At 40.9% G+C, this 26,208-nt stretch overlaps 1 long non-coding RNA gene and 2 pseudogenes across 1 annotated transcript; 2 read left to right on the forward strand and 1 right to left on the reverse strand.

The window, feature by feature from the left end:
- Positions 1–17,242: 17,242 nt before the first annotated feature.
- Positions 17,243–17,989, reverse strand: LOC112641207 (transcription factor BTF3-like; annotated as a pseudogene).
- An 846-nt stretch (positions 17,990–18,835) lies between these two features.
- On the forward strand, positions 18,836–19,251 carry LOC112641208 (40S ribosomal protein S24-like; annotated as a pseudogene).
- Positions 19,252–19,720: 469 nt separating this feature from the next.
- On the forward strand, positions 19,721–20,961 carry LOC125752213 (uncharacterized). The gene is made up of 2 exons (XR_007401175.1): positions 19,721–19,977; positions 20,132–20,961. It is a non-coding gene; the product is annotated as an uncharacterized LOC125752213 (long non-coding RNA).
- The last annotated feature ends 5,247 nt before the right edge of the window (positions 20,962–26,208 follow it).

The following is a 26,208-nucleotide window of genomic DNA, read 5'->3' on the forward strand; positions in this document are numbered from 1 at the left end:
CAATTTGGGGGGAAACAAATCTGTTCCACCAGAGGGTCTAAGTTACAGGTGACATACCTGCTTCATAATTTCTTCAGAAAATTTTCTTTCCCACTAAATAAAATTATTCAAAAGTAATTTGTCATTATTGCCTCTGTCTTAAGTCAGTTTTGCTCACTAAATTATTTTGATAACAATGACCCCACTTATCCAGAAGCCAAACTGTAGTGATCTCCATCATCTCAATGAGAATCCTGAAAACCAACAAGGCCCCTGTGGGGCACAGGCAAAAACAGCTTACAAAGCTGGACATTTGGGAGTGACATTGAACAGTAGCTTATAAAGCTGCACACTTGGAAGTGACATTGAACTGTAGATAGTTCCTCAAAGAAATGAGCAGAGCTGACTAGCGACTCTAACATCATAGGGTTTGAAGACACATAGTGATATGCCTCAATCACCCTGAGGGCATCATTGGATTATAACATTCAACACAGCTGAATGTTCATACCAACCAAACCCAGCAATTGGAAAGTAGTGAAATTAAGTGTATATCTAAGTGGAGGGTGGCCACCTCTTCCAGTTTATCCCAGCTAGGACCTTTCCTGGAATGTGAGACTTCTGATGTTAAAACAGGGCAAGTCCCAGACAAAGCAAGACAGTTGATCATGCTGCATGTAAGAAAATGGGGAAATGAGTATAGTACATGTTCGACCTTATTCTAGAAAAATTAAATATTTTATAAAAATACATTGGCACTGGAAGGGGGTAGACTTCAGTTGCTCATAAAATGTACTTATGTGGAGTAACTCGATCCTTGTCCTGTCGGATAAAATAGATGTTGCAATATCCAACATCTTCCAGACTGCCGAAACATCCTTTGCTCTGAATTTGGAGCATCTGTGAGAGATGTGGGCGAAATAGCACATGTCAGTTTCTGAATTACAGGAAAGCTCCTTCTCCCTGGGTTCAGTGGAATTTAAAATAAATCATACCAGCAGGGAGCAACAACACGGAAGCAATTAATTTTTTTCTAGTGTGGTACCATGTTACTCTCTGAGTCCAGAAGCCCAGCTGAGATTTCAGAAGTGTATCTCATGCTTAATTTTAAAATGATGAGTGACACTGAAGTCAGACATTTCTGCGGCCCAGTGGAGTGCTTGCTTTAGCAGCAGAATATTCTGATACTGTCAAGTTCTATATCTTAGAGGAAACTGTTTGAAAGATAAAAAAGCACTTGCCCCTTCCCTGGCAAATGTTACACAGCTGATAAAACAGCAGAGAGTGCAATACTTACTATGAGGGACATACAGGTGATCAAAAGGACAGGATTCCAAAAACCTAGAAAGAAGATTGCCTTCAGAATTCAACAATAAAAACAAGATAATGGATCAAATTGCTCAGTGAGATTTATGGCTAGTCATCTAAAGAACACCATTCAGATGGCCTACTTGTGAAGATATGTAATGTGGCAGTTCTACAAAAATGGTCACAAATTCTCTGTCAGCTATCTCACTGGAAGCAGAGTCCACGTCTCCCTCCCCCTGAAGCGGAGGGGCTTGTTACTCACTTAAAACTAATAGAAGGTGTCAGAAATGATGCGGCCTGACTTACAAAGCTAAGTCAGAAAACACAATGCAATTTTGCCTTGTATGTTGGAACGCTTACTTACGCTCAGAGCTCTGAGTCACCCCTGTGAGAACTCCATCTACTCTGGGGCTGCCACGCTGGGAGGAAGCCAAGCCACATAGAGACACCTCTTGTAGGTACTCCAATTTGCAGTTCCAGACATCACACGCATGAGTGAATGGGCCTTCACACCATTCCAGACCCTGGGCATCCAGTCACTGCCAACCTTTGAATCTTCCTATCAGAGGCCTCACACATGGTGTATTAGAGACAAGCCTTCCCTGCTATGCCTTTTCCAAAGCATTGATTCACAGAATCTGTGACTACAATAAATCTGCTGTTTAATGCCACTACTTGTAGGGTGGTTTGTTATGAAGCAATAGTAACCAGAATCAGCCCTAAGAAGCTTAGAAATAGGTGGGTCCAGGGATAAACACTTACGTGATCTTCTAAACTCTGAATTAAGAACCACTCTGTACTCCTGTTACCTGACTATTAATTTCTACTCATCCTAAGATCTCCAAATGACTATCCCCCCAAGCTTTCCTCCAAGACCAGATGAGTTCCTCCATTCTGTATACTTGTTAAATCTTTTTTCTTCATTGTAGCACTTAATCTGATTATATTTAAATAATTATTATTGATGTATTAAATTCTGTATACATCATTATTGATGGAGGTGAAATGGATTTCTTTTGCTCTAGTCAAAGCCTTCAATCATGCTCATCAAATCTTTATTATTGCTTTTTTTAATAACACTTCAGGTGTATCTCATAGTTTGCACCTTATTTCTATTTGTTAAAAAAAATCCAGACCAGGTTAAATGTGAATAAAGCATGCAGTTGAGTTAAAAGCATTGTATCTATGTTAATTTCCTAGTTTTATAAAGGTTCTATAGTTGTGTACGATGTTACCCTTATGGAAAGCTGGATGAAGGGTACATAGGAACTCTGATTTTTGTAATTTCTTGCCTTTTATACTATTTAAAAATAAAAGTATATTTTAAAAAATCCAGTCCATCTTAATGTGTTCCACTTCGTGTAGAGAAAGTTGCATCAGGTAGTACCGGATGCCCTGAAACATTCAAATCCTATATCCAGTCCCCAGGACTGATTCCCATGCCACCAAGCATATATTTTGGCTCTGGGGTACAGGTGTAAAAGGAGAGCTATGCCAGCCAGGATCTGCCTTATCACGAGCAAATCAATGAGCATTGGATGATAACTGAGCAGTCACTTAGGATTCAGTGAATTAAAACTCACCTGAGAAGCAGAGAGTCCTTGCTATGCTGGCCAATCAGGTTTCTGAACCACGCTTCATCCTGACCTTGAGTAATCTGTCAGGGGGAGCACTACTGCCCTTGAACACTAGTCTGAATGCTAGCTAGTCTTCCACAGGTGGGGCACCCAGGCTCACCATATGCTGAGTAAGCCTATTTATTTTGGTACATCATATGTGATAAACTGTAAGTATTCAATAAAGGAAATAGTGGATGAACAAATGGATGGATGGACAGATGAATAGATAAATTAATAAAGTCACAGACCATGAATAAGATTTACAGTAACACATTTGCTATGTAGACTATGTCTGAGGCACTGAGACACATCATGCTGGGAACATTCATATCCTAAAATAATGCCTAATTTTTTTTTTTTACTTTTTCAAGATTTTCTTTTCTTTTCACACATTAACTCATATAATCCTTACTACAGTCCAATGGCTATTGTACTCACTGTGACTCTCAGAAATATGAAGCAAGCTCTTCTAAAGTCACAGTTAATTCATGTGTAATAAGGACTAGAAACCCAAATTCCTGGATCACAGACCCCCATGTGTTTCTCCAACTGAATTTGGTATATGCCTTCTGCTGTGAGGACCAATAGGCACCAATGCATAAGGTGGTCTTAGGGCTGACTTCGTGGAATGAGATACACTTAGAAAGAAACTTCTTTCCTAGCCCACATGAATATCCCAATGCAGACAGACACTCAGCAGCAGTCCTGAAGAACTAGCCCTATAAGGAAAATGTGCTGTCATTAATTGCATTTGTTGGTTTCTCACTTAATGAAGAAATTGAATTCATAACTTCTAACTCTAACTCAATCCCATTAAGCAAAAAAAAGTAAATGTTGATGGAGTACCTGTGATGTGAGGGCCACAATGTAACTTCTGCCCTCAGAAGCTTTCAATCTACTTGAAAGAAAAAAAATAGAACACTTACAAACAAGGCAACATAAGGCAGGATGTTGGAAACACCATAGAAGAAGAATGAGTGATAGATCCAGAGTAATCACTTCAGGGAGGCCTTTGGAGCAGCTGACACCTATGTGGGATGTGAAAGGATGGGTGAGATTTCTACAGATGGACAGAGGAGAAAGACTTTCTTTAAAAAGGAAATTCAAAAGTAAGGTTGAAAGCTACATACTGAGAAACAAAGTAAAAGAAAGCTGCAGAACTAGGGCAGGGTCAGCTAGTCTTGGGTAGAGGCAGCAGTGGAAGGTTTAAATGTATGGACATTGAAACTTATCGGTGTGGTGTGGACATCCAAACCTCAGCCCTGTGCTTTCTCAGAGATTTCTGTGGTCCCATCCAACAGCTAAACTGCCATGAACATTACAGCTATATGTGCAGAGAAAAGAAACAAAAGATCTTTGTTTTTGAAAAAAATTAACATTGCAAATTAACTTTTCTAAAAAGCAGGTTGATACATAGAGAAAAAGATCATTGAAAAAAAGAAAGGTGCAATGTGACCTGATCCAGCTTCGGCTAGCTCCCTAAACCTGAGGCAAAGACCCTCCTCAGTCCCCGCAAACCTGTTCTCTTTGTACATCTGTCTGTGGTCACAGATTTATTTAACTCAGACCTGCTTTTCACCCTCTAGCCCACTTCAAAATAATGCTGCATTGGGGTGGCTCATGTGGCACTGGACCCACACTCACCTTTGGGCAGCATTTCCCACCTTCTTCTTAATTTCACACCCTGGAAAACTCGCCCAGGCTCACCCACTCCTCACCAAAGCTGCAGGGAAATTATTATATTTGGCTCTTTATTTTGTTATTACCTGTACATACCAATAGCATCGCCTTGAGAAATAAATTATTTCTCTTTATCTTTTCAATTTAGACATTGATAACCATGTTTGGACCCCTAAAATATGTTAAGCAGAATGGTTTCGTTGCTGGGGCAGAAGCAGAGACTGTGCAGATTCAAAATAGCCAAAATTCTGATCATTATAGAATAATCTCCAACTTTTTCATATTTAAGAAGCAAGCAAGCAAATAAACCTTTTTTTTTTTTTTAGAGTGAGCAAGAGAGGGAGAAAGCATGAGTGGGGAGAGGGAGAGACTCTCAAGCAGGCTCCACACCCAGCCTAGAGCCCCACACAGGGCTCAATCTCAAGACCCTGAGATCACAACCTGAGCAGAAATCAAGAGTAGGATGCTTAATCAACTGAGGCCCCCAGGTGCCCTGCAAGAAAATAAACCTTAATCAGATAAGACACTCATGGAATTATTTTAAGTTAAAACAAATGGAACATATGAGAAAGTAGAGTCTATGCCATGGTAACACGTTTCAAACTTGGAATTAAAAACAGAGCTTCCAGTCCTGGTATCCTGGTTTTCAAATAGTCCCTCAGAAAGAGACAAACTATCCATATTAACCTGAACTGTGAATCTCTGTACAAAACCATTAGTCTTCATTCATTAATTCATCCAACAAAAACTTAGTGGATGTCTGGGGAAAATGAGCATTTCTGTGTGACCCAGAGGTGCCCTAGGAGATTGCGAGAGATACAGATAGACAGGTGGGATGGGCCAAATTGTGAAGAGCATTTTTGGCCATGCTACAGAAACAATCATTTTATCCTATAGGCTTTGGAAAGCTGCCAATCCTTTTCAGGCCATCAAATGACATCAACTGACACAAAGAATAACTGGCATCTGTGTAGGCCGGTGGAGAAGAAAATGGATGCTGGAAGAGATGTGATGAGGTCTTGGGAATGATTCAAGGAAAATGGACTAATAGGAAAATAGTGGTTGCCTGAACTCCAGCAATAGCCAGAGAAGAACAAGTTTGAAAGGAATTCTTTTTTCTTTTTTTTAAATTTAATTTTATTTGTTTATTGAGAGAGAGTGAATGAGTGAGAGAGCACAAGTAGGGAGAGGGGCAGAGGGAGAGGGAGAAGCAGATTCCCCACTGAGCAGGGAGCCCGACATGGGACTCGATCCTGGGACTCTGAGATCATGACCTTAGCTAAAGACAGATGCTTAACCAACTGAGTCACCCAGGCACCCTGAAAGGCATTTCTAATATAGATTCAAGAGAACTTAACCAGTGACATAATGTAACAGAAAGAAATAACAGCTATGAGCCTGGCGTTTCTATTTGGGCTGTTGGACAAAAGGTTGTCTGATGACCGAGACAAGAGGTAGAGGCTGGTGATGCCCAACTCAGATCCCAGGCTGGTGCACCTGTCCCCCTGCTGCTGTGAGTGTAGGTTCCCTTGTAGCTGTGCCCACCCCACAGCCCGGGGAGCCACCTTGCCTGGAATGCCTGGGATATTACACCCTCCTCCCAAAGCAGCCCAAAGCCACTGACTGATGGATGTGGAGTTCAAAAGGCCAGTTCTGGATTTAAAAGGGCTTTGTGGTACTGTGGTATTCCAGAGCTCCCCCATCAGGCTCAACCACATCTTTGCCTGCCTTGCAGGATCCTCAACCGCATTTCTTTACACATTATCTCCTGCGGTCACGTATTAAAAAGCACCTTGCCCAAGGATGGCACAGGCTCTGCTTCTTGGGAACCTGACCTGAGACAGGCAGCAAGATAAGATAACTGGAAGGAGAAGATAAATTAAAGACAAAGTGGTTATTTTAGTCGAGATGCTTCCAGAGAGCCTAGTATTCACACACACACACACACACACACACACACACACACACACACACACAAAGGAATCTGGACTCAAGAATCATACAAACATGGCTTCCAATCTACAACTTTTGAGCCTTGGAGTCTTGGGAAAATTAAGGTATGCTGAGGTCTCACCCACTTCAGCACACTGCGGATAGTACCTCAGCACCTGGAGGCCAAGGCCCATCACCTTTACTCTGAGCATCTCTATCATTTTCCCTCAGGGTAAAGTTCAAATGTTACCACTGTCTATGGTGTGCCTAGGAGTGAAAAATTGGGGAAAGCACTGCTTCACCTCCCTGCAGCCCTGACTTTTCAACTGTGAAATGGAAATTCTTACACTTCAACTCCAGGGGGATGTCATAAAGATGAGATGAGAAAACCTAGCATAGTCGAGTCAGAAGTGAGCCCCCATAAATGCAGTTATCATTAGCGTTACCACCCAGAGGGTCATCCAGGAGGCACCGCGGCTCAGGAAAAGTTTGAACTGATGTTGGCTACTGGGCTCTTATCCAAATGCTCATTTCTTCCCTCTTCCTTCTCATTAAAGGGAAGCAGGAGAGAGTCTGCCAAGTGTGACAGAGCTTTGATTATTCTCTCTGGGGCCTTCATGTATTTTTTACACAAAGTTGGAGGTGGGAGGATAGAGGGGAGGTGGGCGAAGACGAATGAAACCAGGATGGCTCCCTAACATTGCCCTGCACTTCCAGTGTTCTTGTGAGTCATGCCCTTCATCTCAGAACTTTGATGGTGCCGGGCATGCCTTATTTATGGACAGCAACTGCTACAGAGCTTCAAAGGGGGCACACAGCCAAACCAGAGACGTGGCAGGAACACTCTGAAATGCTAAGTTCTCAAATACAGCATGGAAGGGATGGTACACAACGACTTCTAGACTCCAGCTCTGAACCATGCCAAGAATGCTCAGTTGTCTGCTCCCCCTAACCCTGTGCATAGATGGCCAAACCCTTTATGTCAATCCCAGAAGTGCGACTTTCAGCCAAGGCAGGTGATGCAAGAGAGCTTTATTTGACTTACTGCCACCTTCTGACAAAATCTCATCTTTATCAGATTAATCCAAGCCTTTAGAGACCATGATTTCCAGAAAATAAAAAATATATAATTCTTACCTGAAGTTGTAAAAAAATAAAATAAGAAGCAGTAGAAGAAAGAAAAAGCCAGTGTGGTAGACTGAATTGATTGAATAACACTCTCCCCACAAAGATACCCACATTCTCATCCCTGGAACCTGTTTTCATAGTAGGGAACTATACTCCCCTACACACCAAGAGGGACTTTGCAAATGTGCTTAAGAATTCAAAGATGGGGGACACCTGAATGGCTCATTCAGTTAAGTGTCTGCCTTTGGCTCAGGTCATAATCCTAGGGTCCTGGGATTGAGCCCTACATAGCAGGGAGCTTGCTTCTCTTTCTCCCACTCCTCCTGCTTATGCACACTCGCTCTCTCACTCTCCTCTCTCTCTGTCAAGTAAATAAATAAAATTACTTTTTTCAAAAAGAATCCTGAGATGGGGAGGTTCTCCTGGACTGTCCATGTGGGCCAAATGTAATCACAAGAGTCCTTATAGAAGGGGAAGGAGGACCAGAGTCAGTAGTAGGAGAAGTGACAATGGAAGCCAAGTTGACATGACCTGAGAAAGGGGCCATGAGCCAAGGCATGCAGGTGGCATTTAGAAGCTGAAAAAGACAAGGACACAGATGATCCCCTCAGAACCTCCAGAAGGGACCGGCTCTAAGAACACCATGACTTTGGTCCATGAGACTGATTTTGGACTTCTGAGCCACAGAGCTGTAGGATAATAAATCCATATTGTTTTAAGTTCCTAGGTTTGCGGTACTGCTACAGCAGCCACAGGAAACTGACACAGCCAGGAAAGCTGTCTTTGGGTGCCATTAAAGTGTGTTTCTCCGCTGGGACACCTGCACCCCGATGTTTATAGCAGCAATGGCCACGATAGCCAAACTGTGGAAGGAGCCTCGGTGTCCAACGAAAAATGAGTGGATAAAGAAGATGTGGTTTATGTATACAATGGAATATTACTCAGCCATTAGAAATGACAAATACCCACCATTTGCTTCAACGTGGATGGAACTGGAGGGTATTATGCTGAGTGAAGTAAGTCAGTCGGAGAAGGACAAACATTATATGTTCTCATTCATTTGGGGAATATAAATAATAGTGAAAGGGAATATAAGGGAAGGGAGAAGAAATGTGTGGGAAATATCAGAAAGGGAGAACGTAAAGACTGCTAACTCTGGGAAATGAACTAGGGGTGGTAGAAGGGGAGGAGGGCGGGGGGTGGGAGTGAATGGGTGACGGGCACTGGGGGTTATTCTGTATGTTAGTAAATTGAACACCAATAAAAAATTTTTAAAAAAATTAAATAAATTAATTAATTAATTAAAAAAAAATAAAGTGTGTTTCTCTTGGAAGACATTGATGCAATTACCCATAAAACATAGCAAGCTACTTAGCTCCTGAGTTACTCCATCAATACTTCACCCTCTCTCTCCTCCTGCTTCCTTTATTGTTTAAAGATTTTTATTTATTTATTCATGAAAGACAGAGAGAGGCAGAGACGTAGGCAGAAAGAGAAGCAGGCTCCCCATGGGGAACCCAATGTGGGACTCTATCCCAGGACCCCAGGATCACACCCTGAGCCAAAGACAGATGCTCAACCACTGAGCCACTCAAGTGTCCCCTCCTGCCTCTTTTAAAAGGACCAAAAATATTCAAAATGATGTTTAAATGAATACACACACACACACACAAGCTAGAAAAAAACTTTTTCACTTAGGAGCAGGAGAGATATGTATTTTTATGTACACATATAAATAAAGATGACTAGAAGGATATGAATGTCTAAAGATTAATAGTTGATTTTTGAGCCGTAAGATCGTGAATTATTCTTATTTTGTTTAGCTTAATATTATTGTTCCAAAACAAGCTCATATTATTGTGTCATATTATTGTTTAAATGATATCCTGTATGATAACAGTATTATCTTTTTTGGGACTTTAGAAGACTTTGTTTTGTAGAAACTGCCAAGGTCATAGGACTATTGCACAGAAAAGCCAGGATCTAACTGGACCCACTGGGGGGCACTATTGAACCCTTGAAGATAAACACAGAACCAGACTGCTGTGAGCAAATACCTATCAGGAAAAGATAGGCATTCAAAATGTGAAATTTCATGCACCTCAGTGCCCAGTCTAGCCCAAAATATCTACACACCAATCAACCTCACAGAGCAGCATTAGAGCAACTTCTTTCATTTGAAGGAGTCTTAGAAAGTATATTTTGCACATCTGAATAATTTAGAAAGACATAAATACACATATAAATCCATAAAAAAACAAGTTCTGCAGACAAATAAGTTTGGAAAATGCTAAGAACTATCCCCTCTCATAAAGACTTACAAAGTAGATTGAGTTATTAAAGCCTCTGAGAAGTCCTGCAGAAAGGAATCCTACTTAAGATGTTCCAGTATCTCACAACAATTTCATCACAGATCTATCATTTTGCCTGCAACTAGGATTTCTGAACATTCTCGGGAATTTCTGGTGTAATATTGTGATTTGTAACAAGAAACATATATTTGAGGGGTGCCTGGGTGGTTTGGTCGGTTGACCGTCTGAGGCTTGGTTTTAGTTCAGGTCATGATCTCAAGGTGGTGAGATCAAGCCCCGAGTCAGCCTCTGTACTCAGTGTGGAGTCCACTTGGGATTCTCTCTCTCCCTCTGCCCACTCATGGACTCTCTCTAAAATAAATAAATAATTTTTTTAAGAAAAAGAAATACATATTTGGTTTTCTTCCCATTTCTGGCACAGAGCTCCTAATATCCTTGGAATGTCCACAGTAGTAAGAGCAATAAAGATCATTTGATATTCATAACAAACCTCTTTCAATTACATCTGATTATGTTAATGAGATAATTTTTCAAAAACTCCTAAGGATGGGGGCTGGTTTCCAAGGGAACCAATCTTCTGATTAGAGGGTTGGAACTCTCAGCCCCACTCTCCTGATGTCCGGGAATGGGAGTGGGGCTGAGGATGGAGTTCAATCACAGTAGTCAAGGATTTAATCAGTCATGCCTAAGCAATGAAGCATCCATAAGACCCCAAAAAAACAGAGTTCAGGTAGTTTCTGAGTTGGTGGAGGTGTAGGGGAGAGGTGCCCTCAGAAAGGACATGGAAGCTCTCTGCTCCTTCCCACATGCTTGCCCTATGCGCCTCTTCCATCTGACTGCTTCTGAGTTATGTCCCTTTATAATGAATTGGTAATCTAGTAAGTGAAATGTTTCTCTTGAGTTCTGTGAGCCACTCTAGCAAATTAATTGAGCCTGAAGAGGGGATCACGGGAACTTCTGATTTATAGCCAGTTGGTCAGAACTACAGGTAATAACCTGGATTTGCAATTGGCATCTAATGTGGGAGCAGCCTTGTGGGACTGATGCCTTAACCTGTGGGATCTGATACTGTCTCCAGATAAATAGTATTAGAACTGAGTTAAATTGTAGGACACCCCGCTGGTATAACAGAATGGCTTAATGTTGGGAAAACCTGCACATCTGGTGTCAAAATGAAGTAGTGTCACAGTATAATGTTGAGAGTAAGTACCTAGGAGAATGTTTTCTCATCTCATCTGATGTAGAGTTAAATGCAAAAAGCCCCAGTATGTTAATTTGAGAGAAGCAACGTATTCCACAAACACCAGTTGGGATTTCAGAAATTGCTTTTTCTATAGTTTGGTAGAGTTTCATCATCTCCAGGACTAGGTGCCTGGTCCACGTCTACCCTTCTGATTACTAGTGCATCCTTTATTTACCAAAGAGCTTAAGAGATGGGCTAGGAGCAGAGATATTTGATCTTAAAAGTCCTGGCATATAGGACAAATGCAAGAGCTTACAGACATTCTGAGAAGTAGGTAATAAAATGCCACCACTGTTTCCTACAAATAGGACTCTTCTCATGGAACTCTAAGCCGGGAAGACCCCATGTGTCTAAGTATGCTTCTACAAAGAGGTGGTCAAAAAAAAGGTGTGCTGGCTCCAGTGTATCTCTTCAGATGGTCCTTCTCCATCACTGGAAGGAATTGAGGCAGCTTAGCAAAGTCATCATCGCTAGGCAGCCCATTAGCAAGAGCCATTTCCGGAGGATATGGAGCATCCGAATGACAGGGGTTAGGTCTAGAAGAGGAACAGTGTGGCTAGATCTTCACTGGTGATGGGTGGGAGGGTAAAGGAGCCTGGGGTGAAGAGGGGAGGAAGGCATCAGGGGGGTGTAAAGCAAAAGGTAGTCAAGGGCTGGGGCACCTAGGTAACTCAGTTAAGTATCCAACTCTTGATTTCAGCCCAGGTTCTGATCTCAGGGTTGTGAGACTGAGCTGCATGTCAGGCTCTATGCTAGGTATGGAGTCCACTTCAGATTCTCTCTCCTCCTCTCTCTCTTGCCCCCTGCATGCTCACGCACACACGTGTGCACTCTCTCTCTCTAAAAATAAATAAATAAATAAATAAATAAATAAATAAATAAATAAATAAATATCAAACAAAAACATAATCAAGGATATCCAAAACCAGAGAAATGACCCTCTTGGGATCTGATCCACTCTGTACGCATAAAGGCAGAGAAGCTACTATAGAGAACACAGAAGATCTTGTTTTGACTCCTACTTCAGCATGAACATAGGCAAATCTCTCAATCTCTCTGCCTTTCAGAATCTTCATCTACCAGATAAAGGTGACTTTTTTCTTTTGAAGATCAGATTAGAAAATAATTGTGATACACTTTGCAAACTGTAAAGTGCCCTCAAATGCAAAGAACTGGTGTTATTGGAAAATTTTATAAGATGTATTCATGCATAATGTGTATAATTTTTTAAAAAGGGATGGATGGTCCTAGGAATGAAGGGATTAATGATATAGTTCAAAGCCAAAGAGCAATTAGAAAGAAAATGAGCACAGTGATATTATTATGTGTCCAGTTAATTTTAATAAACTATTAAATATAAATAGATTTCATAATTGAACTTATGAAATATTTCCTAATTATTTCATATTTATGAAATTACATTTATGATATATTTCATAATTCAAATTTAAATAAATTTCATATCTTTCAAACTTGACTGGAAACTAAATTGAAATAAAAAAGTTTCAAGGAAAGGAAAAAATTAGATGAAACAAATAATTAATTTTTTAAAGTGTGAGTCATTACCATTTTGATAATTCACTTTCACAAAAAGTTGAAGTAGAAGTTGGAGGTATCTGACTGCACTCTGCCCCCAACCCCACCAAAAGACCCCCTTTCACCCCAGTGCCTCATGACTCATCACTTCTTTTTGGAGCCTTCTTATCCCCAACACACTTGACAGCCATCCGCATGGCTTCTCAAGGGCAACACAAGATTCCTGAAACATGATCCCAGCTTGCTGTCCTGGGACAGTTGTTCACAGTGGAAAAAATCTCCCTATGGTATTCAGCCCTATTGGCAGCCTCTGCTGAGGAAGGGGGAAAATTTGCAAGGGATTTGGTGGCATGTGGCCCTCTTGCCCCCACCTGCTCCCACTCCTCCCAAAGGGAGGCAGCTGCCTGTTCTCAGAGCACACCACCTCCTGCCCAAGAATTAAGATCTGATTGTACTCCCAGGTGCTTTTCAGTCAAAAGCTGCCTAGAGAAGCCACATAGAAGACCCCAGCACAAGCAAGATATTCATTCATGGCAAACAGCTGCTACAAAGAAACCTGAGTGGAACCAGAGTGAATCATGCTAAGCTGTTGAACACAACCAAATTTGAATTTAAAACATAATTTAACAAGACAACCAATTGAACCAGTTAAAAAAGAAAAAAGGTGGAGAGGAGGAAACAGGACTTGTATTTCTCACTTATACCCTTCTATACTGAACTTTTTACAGTAAATACATCATTAAAAAATATATTTTAAAAAGAAAAAGGATAAAAAAGCCTAAAACAAATGCATAGTTTCCTATCACCATTAATTCAGAATGAAACAAAGATACGATAATGTCAAAGATGTTTATGGAGCAATAGCAAAATCTGTGTTCAATTTAAGGCATTTCCATTAGCCTTGTGCTCTTCATTTCTTAGTTGTGTGTCCTCTGCCTCCACATAACATCAAATGACTGTGGTCCAAGCACAGCTCCAAAAGCTTTGAGAAAAAGTTGCTCCAACTTGCAGCTGGGTTAGATGACTATCACCATCCCCGTGTATCTTCTTCACAGCCAGGTTGGTTGGTGGAGAAAACTCAGAAGTGATGCAGCAGGGAAATCCGAAAACAGAGTGCAGTGAAGAGACTACAGAGTTGCACTAATGTCCAGACTAACCCTGGTGGGAGGGTCACAGGTAGGACTCAACAGAAAGTTTAAGGCTCCGGTTGGAGATTAAGAGTACTCTGACACTCAGTATAGGAGTGACATAGCAAACAAATCTTCTCAGAGAAAAACAACCATAAATGCTAGAACCATAAAAACGTTCGATGAATTTTTGGTCTCACAGGCGCAACCTGATACTGGTTTTTGTTTATAACCTACGGCCATGGCTTCATGTACTATCTATGTGCCGATGACTCAACTATTCTGAGCTCCTGACCTGAATATCCAACTGCCAACACAGTATTTCCACTCCTCTATCTCCCAGGCATGCGAAACTCAGCGAGTCCAGATACTTTGAGCCCTTGATCTTCTGCCTGAAGTCTCTTCCTTCTCTAGGGTTTTCTGTTTCCAGGAATAGAACAACCATTCACACAGGTACTCACTCTAGAAACCTTAGGTTGTTTCTTGATGCAGCTCAGCTTCCCATTTCTAATCACTCACCAGTTCTTATACATTCAGCCTCTTGACTGTCTCAGATTCACCCCCTTTCTCCATCCCCTCTGCCACAGCCCTAATCCAGGCTATGAATATCTGTCCCCCAAACTACTGCAAGTTCCTTCTACCCTGTCACCTAATTACCATATTTACTCTCCCCATCTGTCACAGATCTCCAAAGCAATCTTCTTTCAATAGAAATCTGACATTCATCTCCTTAAAATCATTCAATGTCTTCCCAATAAAGTCCAGAATTTGTAATGGAACCTACCAGGCTCTTCCTTTTTTCATCCACTCAACGAATGTTTGCCATTTGAGAATGACTGTATACCAAGCACTACCCAAGCATTGGATATAATAGTGAACAAAACAGACAAAAAACCTTAACCCTCCTAGAAACTGCAGTCTAGCTGGAGAGAGTGAAAATAAACAAGGACAGTGAGAACAATATATACCAAGTTAGATTGTGTTAAGTGCCAAGGAGGAAAATTAAGGAAGGAAGAAAGGAAATGCCAGGGTAGGAGCTAAAATTTGTGATAGGAAAGGGAAGGAAGTCCCCAGATGAAGACATGAAAGATGAAGAGCAAGCCTACAGATGGCTCAGGTGAGAGAACTCCCATCAGAGGAACAGCAAGTTTAAATCCCCTAGAGCATCTGCTTGGTCTGTTCAATGTTTTTTGTTTTTTTTGTTTTGTTTTGTTTTGTTTTTGTGTGTGTGTGTGTGTGTGTGTGTCTGTTCAATGTTTAAGAGTGATTGGTTGATTGATTGACTGATTTCAGAGAGAGAATGTGCACAGTGGGAGGGGTAGAGGGAGAGGGAAAGAGAATCTCAAGCAGGCTCTGCCCTCAGCACAGAACCCAAGGCAGGGCTCAATCTCAGGACCCTCAACCTGAGCCAAGTCAGGTGCAAGAGTCAGATGCTCAACTGACTGCACCACCCAGGTGTCACTGTTCAATATTTAGTGAGCAGACCAATGAGACCAGAGTAGAGTAAGAAAGATGAGCTCAGGGCATTGGTGGTTGGGGAACAGGGCGGGGTGGCAAATTGTATAGGATCTTGTAGGTCTTCAAATGCACAAGACCTTGACTTACCTTAAAATGAAAAGAAGTAAAACATAATGAGCAGAGAAATGACTTATGAGCACCCAGTATGCACCACGGACCATTGTAGGCACTGGAGATAGGGAATTAAATGAGACAATGTCTCTATTCCCATGAAGGTTACATTCTTTTGGAGGAAGACAGGAGAAGTAAAAATAAATAAATAAATAAATAAATAAATAAATAAATAAATAAATAAATAACTTCAGAACTTGAGAAACCTGAGTAATAAAAAATAAAACAAGGTGGGGAGCCTGAGTGGCTCAGTTGGTTAAGCATCAGACTCTTGATCTCAGCTCAGGTCTTGATCTCAAGGTCATGAGCTCAAGCTCCACTTTAAGCTCCACACTGGGTGTTGAGATTACTTAAAAATTAAAATTAAAATAAAACAAGATGATGTAATGGGGGTTACAAGGTTGTCTAGCAGCTTTAGATATCCAGGGAATATTCTGAGGCAATGATATATCAGCAGAGACCAAAACATCCAGAAGGAGATGGCCATGGGGGAAGAGGATTCCACATGAAGGAACAACTGCAGAGGGCCTGAAGTGGACATGAACAGGAACGTCTAAAAAACAGAAGGGAAGTCAGTGTAGCTGGAGAATAGAGCATTGAGAGAAGTGATAGCGGTTGACGTAAGAGAAGCTGGTGGGGTTTGCATAAGCTATAGAAGAGATCATGGTAAGGCTTTAAGATTTTATTTTAAATAAAATGTAACTCTATTAGAGGGGCCTAAACCATAAAATAAAACATTCTGATTTGTGTTTTGCAAAATCTCATGGCTAATTAGTTACAAATTGATCAAAGGGAGGAAAGAGTGGTCGTAGCCCAGATAAGACTTACTGATGGATTGGAATAAAGTGGTGATGCACAAGAGACAGATATAGAATATATTTGGGAAGGCTTGCTGACAGACCAGAAGTGAAGAGAGAAGAAAAAGATAAAGCAAAGATGACACCAACCTGGATTTGGGGCCTAAACTACTGAATGTTATCTCCCGAGGTGGAGAAGAGAAAGGGAAAAATATAAAATAGAGTGTTAAGAGTTACAATTTGGCCATGTTAAATCTGAGATACTTCTTTGACATCCAAATGGACAAGTCAAGTGGGAAGTGGGATATATGAGGTAGAAAGTTGGGGAGAGGTAAATCTGGGGTCATCTGTATAGATGAATACTGGTCAAGGCACAGGGCTATACAGGATTACCCCCAAGAGAGATTACTACAGGGGCACCTGGGTGGCTCTGCCAATTAAATGTCTGCCTTTGGCTTAGGTTATGATCTTGAGCTCCTGGGATCAAGCCCTGCATTGGGCTCCCTGCTCAGAGGGGAGCCTGCTTCTCCCTCTCACTCTGCTCCTCCCCCCTACCCCACCTCAACACTCATGCTCTCTCTCTAATAAATAAATAAAACTTTTTTAAAAAAAAGAGAGATATTACAACTAGAGAAGAGTTAGGGGTCAGCAGGGTACTCTAATATTTTTAGACCAAGCAAAAAAGAAAGAGCTGACATAGTAACTGAGAAGAGGCAGTGAGTAAGCAAGTGAATGGTGGCTGCAGAGAAGCCAGAATGGGATCTAGAAAGCAATAGTTGAATTTGGCAGGGTAAATATCATTAGTGACCTTGCAAGAGTTTCACTGCAGAGAGGAAAAAAGTCCAACTGCTAAGAAGAGAAGAGAATAAGAGGTAAAAACATGGGAAGGAGGCAAAAGACATCTTTTTCAAGAAGTTTTGCTATGACAGGTTTTGGAGGGTTTTTTTCCTAGGCAAAGAACTTTATTAATCTTGTTTCAAATTTTTTTCCCAGGCTTCTTCAGCTTAATTAGCTGCAAAGAATGAATTGTGTATAAGCAAAAACTGAAAAGAGTTTCAGTGTCCAAGAGGCTTGGGCTTAAAAATATTAGAGATCTAGATTTTATCAGATCCATGAACAAAATTTTATAAAGCAGTCATAATATAAAATAGGAGCTCCCAGTAACTTCTTTAAGTTTTATCTTCTTCAGAAGTTGACTCACTTCAGTTTCCTTCATTCTTGGAAGCTTCATCAAAATTCTCCACAAGATCTGGAACTTCGTCATCATCATCCTCTCCGGTAGCAAGTGGTGCTTTTCCATCCATAGATTGTTTGGGCAGAGCTTCAGCCAGTCTTCTTGAACTAGTCAAACTGTCTGCACCAAGCTGGTTTAAGATACCGGGTAGCATTTCTGTCCACTGCTTTGTCCCAGCCTGCCCTGTAATGGTGAAAGTGTTCGCTGCCAGCGATGCCTGAACTTTAGGGTTGTTAAAGTGGATCACTGTTCCTTGGTTTGTGAACATATTCACTTCTTCAATACTAGAGATATTGTTTACCCCTAACTTCTTTAGGGAAAACTGAAGGTTTTTTTTATCATCTGCTGTAGCTGTTCTATGAATCACCTTCTTCTATCGGCGAGCAGTTCCTTTCCCACCAATGCACACTTGTGCTTCCGGTTTGGCGAGTTTCTCCTGGTTCATGATAGTCTCTTTCATCTTGTTGGAGCAGAAATGGGACCACGTGGGGGAATAGGGTTGGCGCTCAGGGGGTCTCAAGTGGACCAACTGAGATTAGGTGTATACACATGGAGATGCCTCTATGACAGGTTTTTGCTGTTGCTAGTGGTGATCTTGGAGCACACTTGTATGGCACAAATAGATGATGCAGGAGAGAAAGAAATTGATTCTCAACAAGGGCCATCACACTGTGTTCAGGCGTTGTCCTAATTAATTTCAAGTTCCCAAGGTTGTATTCCAGTTCATTTTCCTACCTCCATAACCACAGATTGTGCCTCCAGCTGTGGCCAGTCACAGGGGAGAAGAGTGTCCTTAGTCACCAGGAACCGGATGCTAGAGTACGGACGGATCACCTCAAAACAATTAGCTCAACTGGGAAAGAACTCCAAATACAGGTCCAAGAGGGTGGATTGGCAGCAGCACCAATGTAATAGGCAGCTGGTTATTGGTCATTGACACACAAAATAAGCCTCCTTCTGGATTTAGGGAATGCTCTCAATACACAAGTGTAGACAATTCTTCAAGGATAGGAAAGTCTCCTAATTCATTTCAATATCCACAGCACCTAGGATTATAATAGGCACATGGGGACTACTTAGTAGCTTGTTGGAGGAAGGTAGGAAAGAAGGAAGGAAGGACAGAAGGAAAAGGAGCCAAGGAATTATGTAAGATGCAAGATTGCTGCCCTTATAGTTTTCATGACCAGTGCGAGTTTCTATATGTCTCCTTTCTTTAAAACTCTTCAGTAACAGGAAATAAACTAAAACACTCATTAAAATTCAAATGTATGGCTTTTTTCTTCTCCAGCTGCTTGAAGTTCGGCTGCCATCATGAATGACACAGTAACTACCCGAATCAGGAAGTTCATGACCAACTGACTACTTCAGCAGAAACAGATGGTTATTGATATTCTTCATCCTGGAAAAGTGACAGTACCTAAGATAGAAATTTGGGAAAAACTAGCCAAAATGTATAAGACCAGACCAGATGTCATATTTGCATTTGGATTCAGAACCCATTTTGGTGATGGCAAGACAACTGGCTTTGGCATGATTTATGATTCCTTGGATTATGCAAAAAAAAAAAAAAATGAACCCAAACATAGACTTGCAAGACATGACCTAAATGAGAAGAAAAAGATGTCAAGAAAACAGTGAAAGGAATGCAAGAATAGAATGAAGAAAGTCAGGGGGACTGCAAAAGCCAATGTTGGTGCTGGTAAAAAGAAGTGAGCTGGAGATTGGAAACAGAAGGAGTAAAGATTCTGCAGTGGCTTTATCTGTGGTGATTGTGCAGATTTTTTCACGAGAGGATTAATAAACTATTCTTAGTTTAATGTTAATGTGAAAAAATAAAAATAAAATTAAAACGTATGAATAAGCCATCCCTCCTCAACACACACACACACACACACACACACACACACACACATACACACCTTACATAAAAACACACAATTTATGTATGATGTGTGGCCCTCATAGAGATAGGTATGAGACCCCACTTGGATGGCCAAGATCTTTATTTGTAATCTGCCAGGGAAGAAAATGAAGTAGAGATAAATTTACAGGATTGCTCTTCTTCATTTGTAAAAACATATGTATGACATCATAAAGATCAATATGATAAGGAGCCCCTGCAGGGCCCAGAGAAGGGATGCTCTGTTATTGACCTCACAATGAGAAGGCTCTTCAATGCTCTCTTGGAAATGGTAATCAGCCCAGTGGTGGAACTACTCACCAGGGTGATGGTGAAAACAAGCCTGACTTAGGGAATCTATAGGAAAATACAGCCTATGGATTTTTTTGTCTCCAAGAAGGAACCTGGAATTCTGTAGCTCTGAGCTGGATAAGAAAACCAAAGAGAAATCTATCTCAATCATAGCTGCTCCCGTTTCACTCTCTGCCCTTAGAAAGCCACTGGGTCTGCTTCTGCAAGCAATTTATGGCTCGTGCAGCTGCTTTGACAACAGGTTTGGGACTTCTTTGGTTTCAGCCATCAGCTCAGCCCCATGCAGACCTCCTATATCTGTGGGGGCTTAGGAGGTGTGCTCCCAGCTACCCCCATCATAAGGACAGCAGATGTTCTACATGTGAGATTAATGGGTCTCTCCCTCTCCACTCTAGCATCAAATAGCATGGAGTATGAACTTGGCTTTCTGCAGCCATGGTCAGGAAGAAGCTAAGAAGATGGACTTACACCGTTCAGTGGCATAGATAGTGCTACCCACATCTTGGTTTATTTTGACACAAATGCATGGAAGATGTGCCTCTGAGTGGAACTTTTTTTTTTTTATCTCAATGGATAGTTTTTTCCCCTTGATCTGCTTTAATTATATAACATTTTCTTAAATTTTTCACATTTGCTACTTCTTGGTTGCAAACATACAGAAACAGCCGACAAAATTAATGAATAAAAAGCAGCTTTTTCTTGAGTTTGTTAAAGCTTCTTTTGTTTTGGTGGTCTTGTTTGTATGTTTCTTTTTGTGACTGCCTGAAACATTATCAGCCTCACCCCCGCGATCCTCTATTAGTTTGTCAACATCATTTGTCAGAAGTCAATACCTGCCAGCTGAGTATGTGCTGGACAAACCGGGCTGGGTACCACCTGACCTGGGAGAGCTGTCCAAGGTCACCAAAGTGAAAACAGATCAGCCTTTACCGGAGAATCCCTATCACTCAAGACCAAGACCAGAGCCGAACCCTGAGATAGAGGGAGAGCTGAAGCCTGCCAAACATGGCAGCCGCCTTTTTTTCTGGACCATGTAAAGATTGGTCCATGGCCCACGCTCAGTCACATGCCCAGACGACCACTGATGAAATTCCCATGCAGTTTGCATTGGCTGTTTGAGTGTTCTTTCCAGGATCACAAACTGAACAAAAAAGTTAATTTATGTGACTTGGCAGTTATTCTATACCATTTCCTGGCCATTAAAACTTTTAAAGGAAAAAAAAAATCCTTCTCCAATCCCTCCCTCCCATACCGTTCAAATAGAGTATCTAAACAATAGATGGGATGAGCTGTTCTTCAGAGACTACCACTATAACTCTTTCTTGGGCCTTTCACAGAAAGTCATTGCTTCCTGCATGGCTAAAGCCCTTACACTAGATATTCAGCATTGATTTCCAAAGAGAACAGTATACTGGTCGTTTAAAACTTGTCAATTTCGGGATCCCTGGGTGGCGCAGCGGTTTAGCGCCTGCCTTTGGCCCAGGGCGTGATCCTGGAGACCCAGGATCGAATCCCACGTCAGGCTCCTGGTGCACGGAGCCTGCTTCTTCCTCTGCCTGTGTCTCTGCCTGTCTCTCTCACTGTGTGTCTATCATAAATAAATTAAAAAATTTTAAAAAAATTAAAAAAAAAACTTGTCAATTTCCAGTCAATTTCCTTGCCTATGGTACAGTGAAGATTTACTAATTCCTAAACATTCATCTTCAACAATGTTCTCTTTCTCTTATGACTCAAACTATTTATCATGTGTCCTACTGGATATCATCACACCATGCTAGAACTGAACCCATAATCTGCCCTCACAACTCCCATCCCAAATGGGTGTCTTCATGAATTTCTCCCTCCCCTCCAACTGCCTTATAGTAGCCAAGACCTCTGTCTCTCCAACCCAGCCACCTCTCACCATCCCACAGCCATTCCCTCATGTGGATACCATCACCTTCTGCCTAAATTACCCTCATTGCCTACCTCCTAACTACGCTCACTTCCCCAAGCCTTGTCTCCTTTCTACCCTTGTCACCCTGAGGCGGTGTGTTCTTTCTAAGCACACATAAGATAGTGGCTTTCCCCACTTCCAACCCTTTAACAACCCCTTAGAGCCCTCAGGTTGAATTCCAGGTTGAAATCCAAAATGGCACCTGTGCATTCCCCATTAGGACTTTGCCTGACTATCCTCTTCTCTGTCACTGGCTGATTCCTACTTGCCTGTTACTTCCCTGTCCTGCTGAGGTCTAATAGCCCTGCTATGTTCATGCCTGGTGCTCTCCACTCCCATGGTCTCCACACCTACTAGACTGTCATAATTTTCCCTTTACCTGCCTGTATTCCCAACCAGCAGGTAGCAAAATGGGCACACAGCATTTCTTAAATGAATGAGCAAATTAATTTAGTCTACCTATTCTCCACATTCCTCCCAAACCAGAAAAGTCAGAAAGACATGCTATGCTCATTGCAGCCATCCACCACTTTTCTGGTAAAAATTGGAAAGAACAAAAAAGAGTAAAGAATTTAAAGACTATCATAGCACCTGAAAACACCTTATAATGACATATGCTTTCTTTTCTCTTATCCTAGAAGTGGAATAGCTGGATCACATGGTAGGTATATGTCTAACTTTTTAAGAAATTATCAAATTGTTTTCTAAAGTGGTTGTACTAAATTCCTACCAACAATGTTTAAGTTCTATTTCCTTCACACTTTCACCCATATTTGATATGGTCAGTCTTCTCTTATTTCAAACATTCTAATAGATATCTCATTATGGTTTTATTTTGCAACTCCCTAATAACTGTTAAGATTGAACATCTTTTCATGTGCTTGTCATCCATAAATCTGCTTCAATAAATTCAAATTTAAATTCTTTTCAAATCTTTTGTCCACTTTGAGGGGGTGGTAGGAGGCATTGTTTGTTTTTTTATTGTTGAATTTTGAGAATTCTATAGGTATTCTGAATAGAAGTTCTTTATGAGATATAAAAATTTGCAAATATTTTTCCCAATCTATGTCTTTACTTTTCATTCTCTTACAGTGGGTTCTAAAAAAAAAGGGTTTAATTTTGATAAAGCCTAATTTATCTTTTTTTTTTCCTTTTATGGGTTGTCCTTTTGGTACTGTATCTAAGAAATCTTTTTATAACCCAAAGTCACAGAGATTTTCTTCTATGTTTTCTTCTGCAAGTTGTGTAGTTTTAAATATTAAATCTAGGCTTATGATCCATTCTGTCCTAGCACCACTGAAATACTATCCTTTCTCCACTCAATTGCCTTTACACCTTTGTCAAAAATCAGTCCTAAATACATATAGTTTATTTCCAACCTCTCTATTCTGTTCCAATGTCTGTGTTAATGCCAGATACCACGCTGTCTTGATTATTATGGTTATATAGTAAGTCTTTATTGTGTAGGGAGTATTATAGGTATATTATAGGTACGTCAAGCAGTGCCAGGTCTCCAACTTTCTTCTTTTTCAAAGTTGTTATGACTTCACTTTTGTGAATTTTAGAATCAACTTGTTGTTTTCTATTGGGATCTCTATTTGCAGGTATTTTGGAGGGATTGCACTGAATCTATGGATTAATCTGGGGAGAATTAATATCTAAAAAACACAGAGTCTTCCAACACATAAACAAAGCATACCTGTCCATTTATCCAATCCCTTTTAATTTCTTTCAGCAGTGTTTTGTAATTTCCAGTGAAATTGGGCTTGGTCTCCTAGGATTCTTAGCACTGTGTCCTCATCTCAGAGTCGGCTGGGCTCCAGTTGGGCTCCCTGTCCCTGCACTACAGCCTGGTGCCTGACTCTAAGCAGTAAGCTGAGGAAATCTTAAAACAAGCCTCATTTGTTTCCATCTCTCAGAGATCACTGTCCATGACCTGATATCTGGTGTTCTGAAAACCACGCTTTATATATTTTGTCTGGTGTTTTGTTTCTTAAAGGTGGGAGGGTAAGTCTGACCCCTATTACTCCATCTTAGTCTGTACTAAGCTGACTTTCTGTCTCTCCAACATACTCTTCTGTTTCCTGCTTTTATGCCTTGTTCATGCTCTCCCCTCGTTTTGGAGTGCCTTTGATCCCTTATTCACCTGGGTAAATCTTGCTTGTCTCTCAAAACTCAATAGAAATGTGTAACTTCTCTGAGGACATATTCCATGTAAGTAACACTCTTCCACCTCTTTGTTTTGATATTATTCTGTGAATATGTCTGTTTCCTCTTTTAGCACTTTATTTTTTTAAAGATTTTATTTATTTATTTATTCACAGAGAGAGATGCAGAGACATAGGAAGAGGAAGAAATAAGCTCCTCAAGGGGAGCCCGATATGGGACTTGATCCCAGGACTCTGGATCACACCCTGAGCTGAAGGCAGATGCTCAACCACAGAGCCAACCAGGTGTCCCCTTTTAGCACTTCCTATTCAAATTATCTGTTTATGTAACCTTCTTATCTACTTGATCATAAGCCCTCCAAGAGAGGAGCCGTGTGTATTCCCTTTCTATCCTGAGTGCCTGGTAAAGAACTTAGCACAAAGTAGACACTCCATAAATATTTGCTAAACTACATCTTTGAGACACAAGCTGTGAACAATGAGTGAGAAATGGCTATCCTCCCTCAGAGACTATAGTCTCCAGGAATGGAGTGGGGCAGGGATGGGGTCTCCTTCTGAACACAACAATTTAATACACTCTCAGGGGGTAAGCTGCTTCTAGAAGTTGGGTAGCTTGGTCAGAGTATTTTTTACATGGATAATTACTGCCAAATTACTTTCCAAAACAACTATCAATTTATGCCACCAATAATTTATGAGAGTTCTGACTTCTTTCCATCCTCACCAACTAAATTAAATACTTTATTTCAATTTTCCCAGTCTGATGTGAGAAAATAGTATCTTATTGTTAAAATTATATTTCACTGCTCATTAACAAGGTTGAGTTTTAAATAAATTAAATATTTATTACATATTTATATTTAAACTGTGGGTTTCTGTTTATGACTATCCTGCTTATTCTTTGTTCCTCCAGCCCCACCACAGACCCTTTCTTTACCTTTCTATGCCCTGCCTTGCATGTCTGCTCAGGCTCAGATCCAGGACCCAGAACCTGCAGGAAACCCCAGCTCTCTCCAAGCTTCAAAAAACCTTTCCTTCCCCTTATGCCTCCAGAGCTAGGAGTGGTAATGGCTTCCTAATCTTGCTAGTACCATTACTTTTGTCCTCAATTCTGGTATTATCTCTGTATACAGTCCCTTCATTAAACTTCTTAACTGAAATCTTTGAGTAAGCCATTATTTCCTGCTAGGAAGTGACCAATAAAATAACCTTTGTCTGTTTTTACCCTGTAATCTTTACTATGATATTGATTTATAGGAGCTCTTTACATATTGTGGATATTTTACTTCTCAGATGATATACATGTTACAAATATTTTCTCCCAGTTTATAATTTCTCTCTTCTTTCCTGTTCCTGAATTCTGTACCAGCATGGGATATATACATGACATATCAACGTGACTGATACTAAGCCAAGTATTATTCCTTAGAAATAAAGATTTTTCACTTCTTCTACCCTATAAAACACTCCATAAGTAGCATCTCTGTTCCCTAAGCACCTTTAGAAATGCAATGAAGGATAAGAGCACACAGAAGAGAACACTCAGACTTCACAGGGGCAAGTATCCTGATAGAGTTGTGGGGTTTTTTTTTCCCCCTTTCTTCATTGTAAAACTATAAAGGTGGTTCCCTTTTGGGTTGGGTATATATGCAGGGATTGGGGCAACTACCTTAAGACAGAGAGCAGGAATGCTATCAGTTAGAAAAGAAGAAAAGAAGGGGTGGGTACCTGACCGGCTCAGTGGTTGAGCATCTGCCTTCGGTTCAGGGTGTGATCCCAGGTTCCTGGGATCAAGTCCTTCATCAGGCTCCCTGCAAGGAGTTTGCTTCTCCCTCTGCCTATATCTCTGCCTCTCTCTGTGTGTCTCTCATAAATAAATAAATAAATAAATAAATAAATAAATAAATAAATAAAATATTTTTAAAAGAAAGAAAGAAAGAAAAGAAAGAAAGAAAGAGAGAGAGAGAGAGGGAGGGAGGGAGGGAGGGAGGGAGGGAGGAAGGAAGGAAGGAAGGAAGGAAGGAAGGAAGGAAGGAAAGGGGGTAGAGTCACCCTTTCATTGATTTTTTAGTGGGAAAAGGCTAAGATGAGGGGCAAAGGAGCCATGACCTGAAAGATACAAGAGCATTGTTCTAGGAAAGCAACTACTGTTAAGAAGCACCTATGCATTAGAAACTGTGCTGGTCTTGGTAGGCTATCCATCTCATCATATGAATAGAGCCATTCATTTAACACAGAGATGTTCTAAGCATTTAGGATATATCCATGGACAAAATAAAGAATTCATATTTTAGCTATCATCCTTTCTATGCATACAAGCCCTACCTATCTACTCTCTAGATACGGCATAGGTGGAAATGTGATCCTA

The sequence above is a fragment of the Canis lupus genome, chromosome 12 (genome assembly GCF_003254725.2).
Source record: "Canis lupus dingo isolate Sandy chromosome 12, ASM325472v2, whole genome shotgun sequence".
In the NCBI taxonomy this organism is placed as follows: Eukaryota; Metazoa; Chordata; class Mammalia; order Carnivora; family Canidae; genus Canis; species Canis lupus.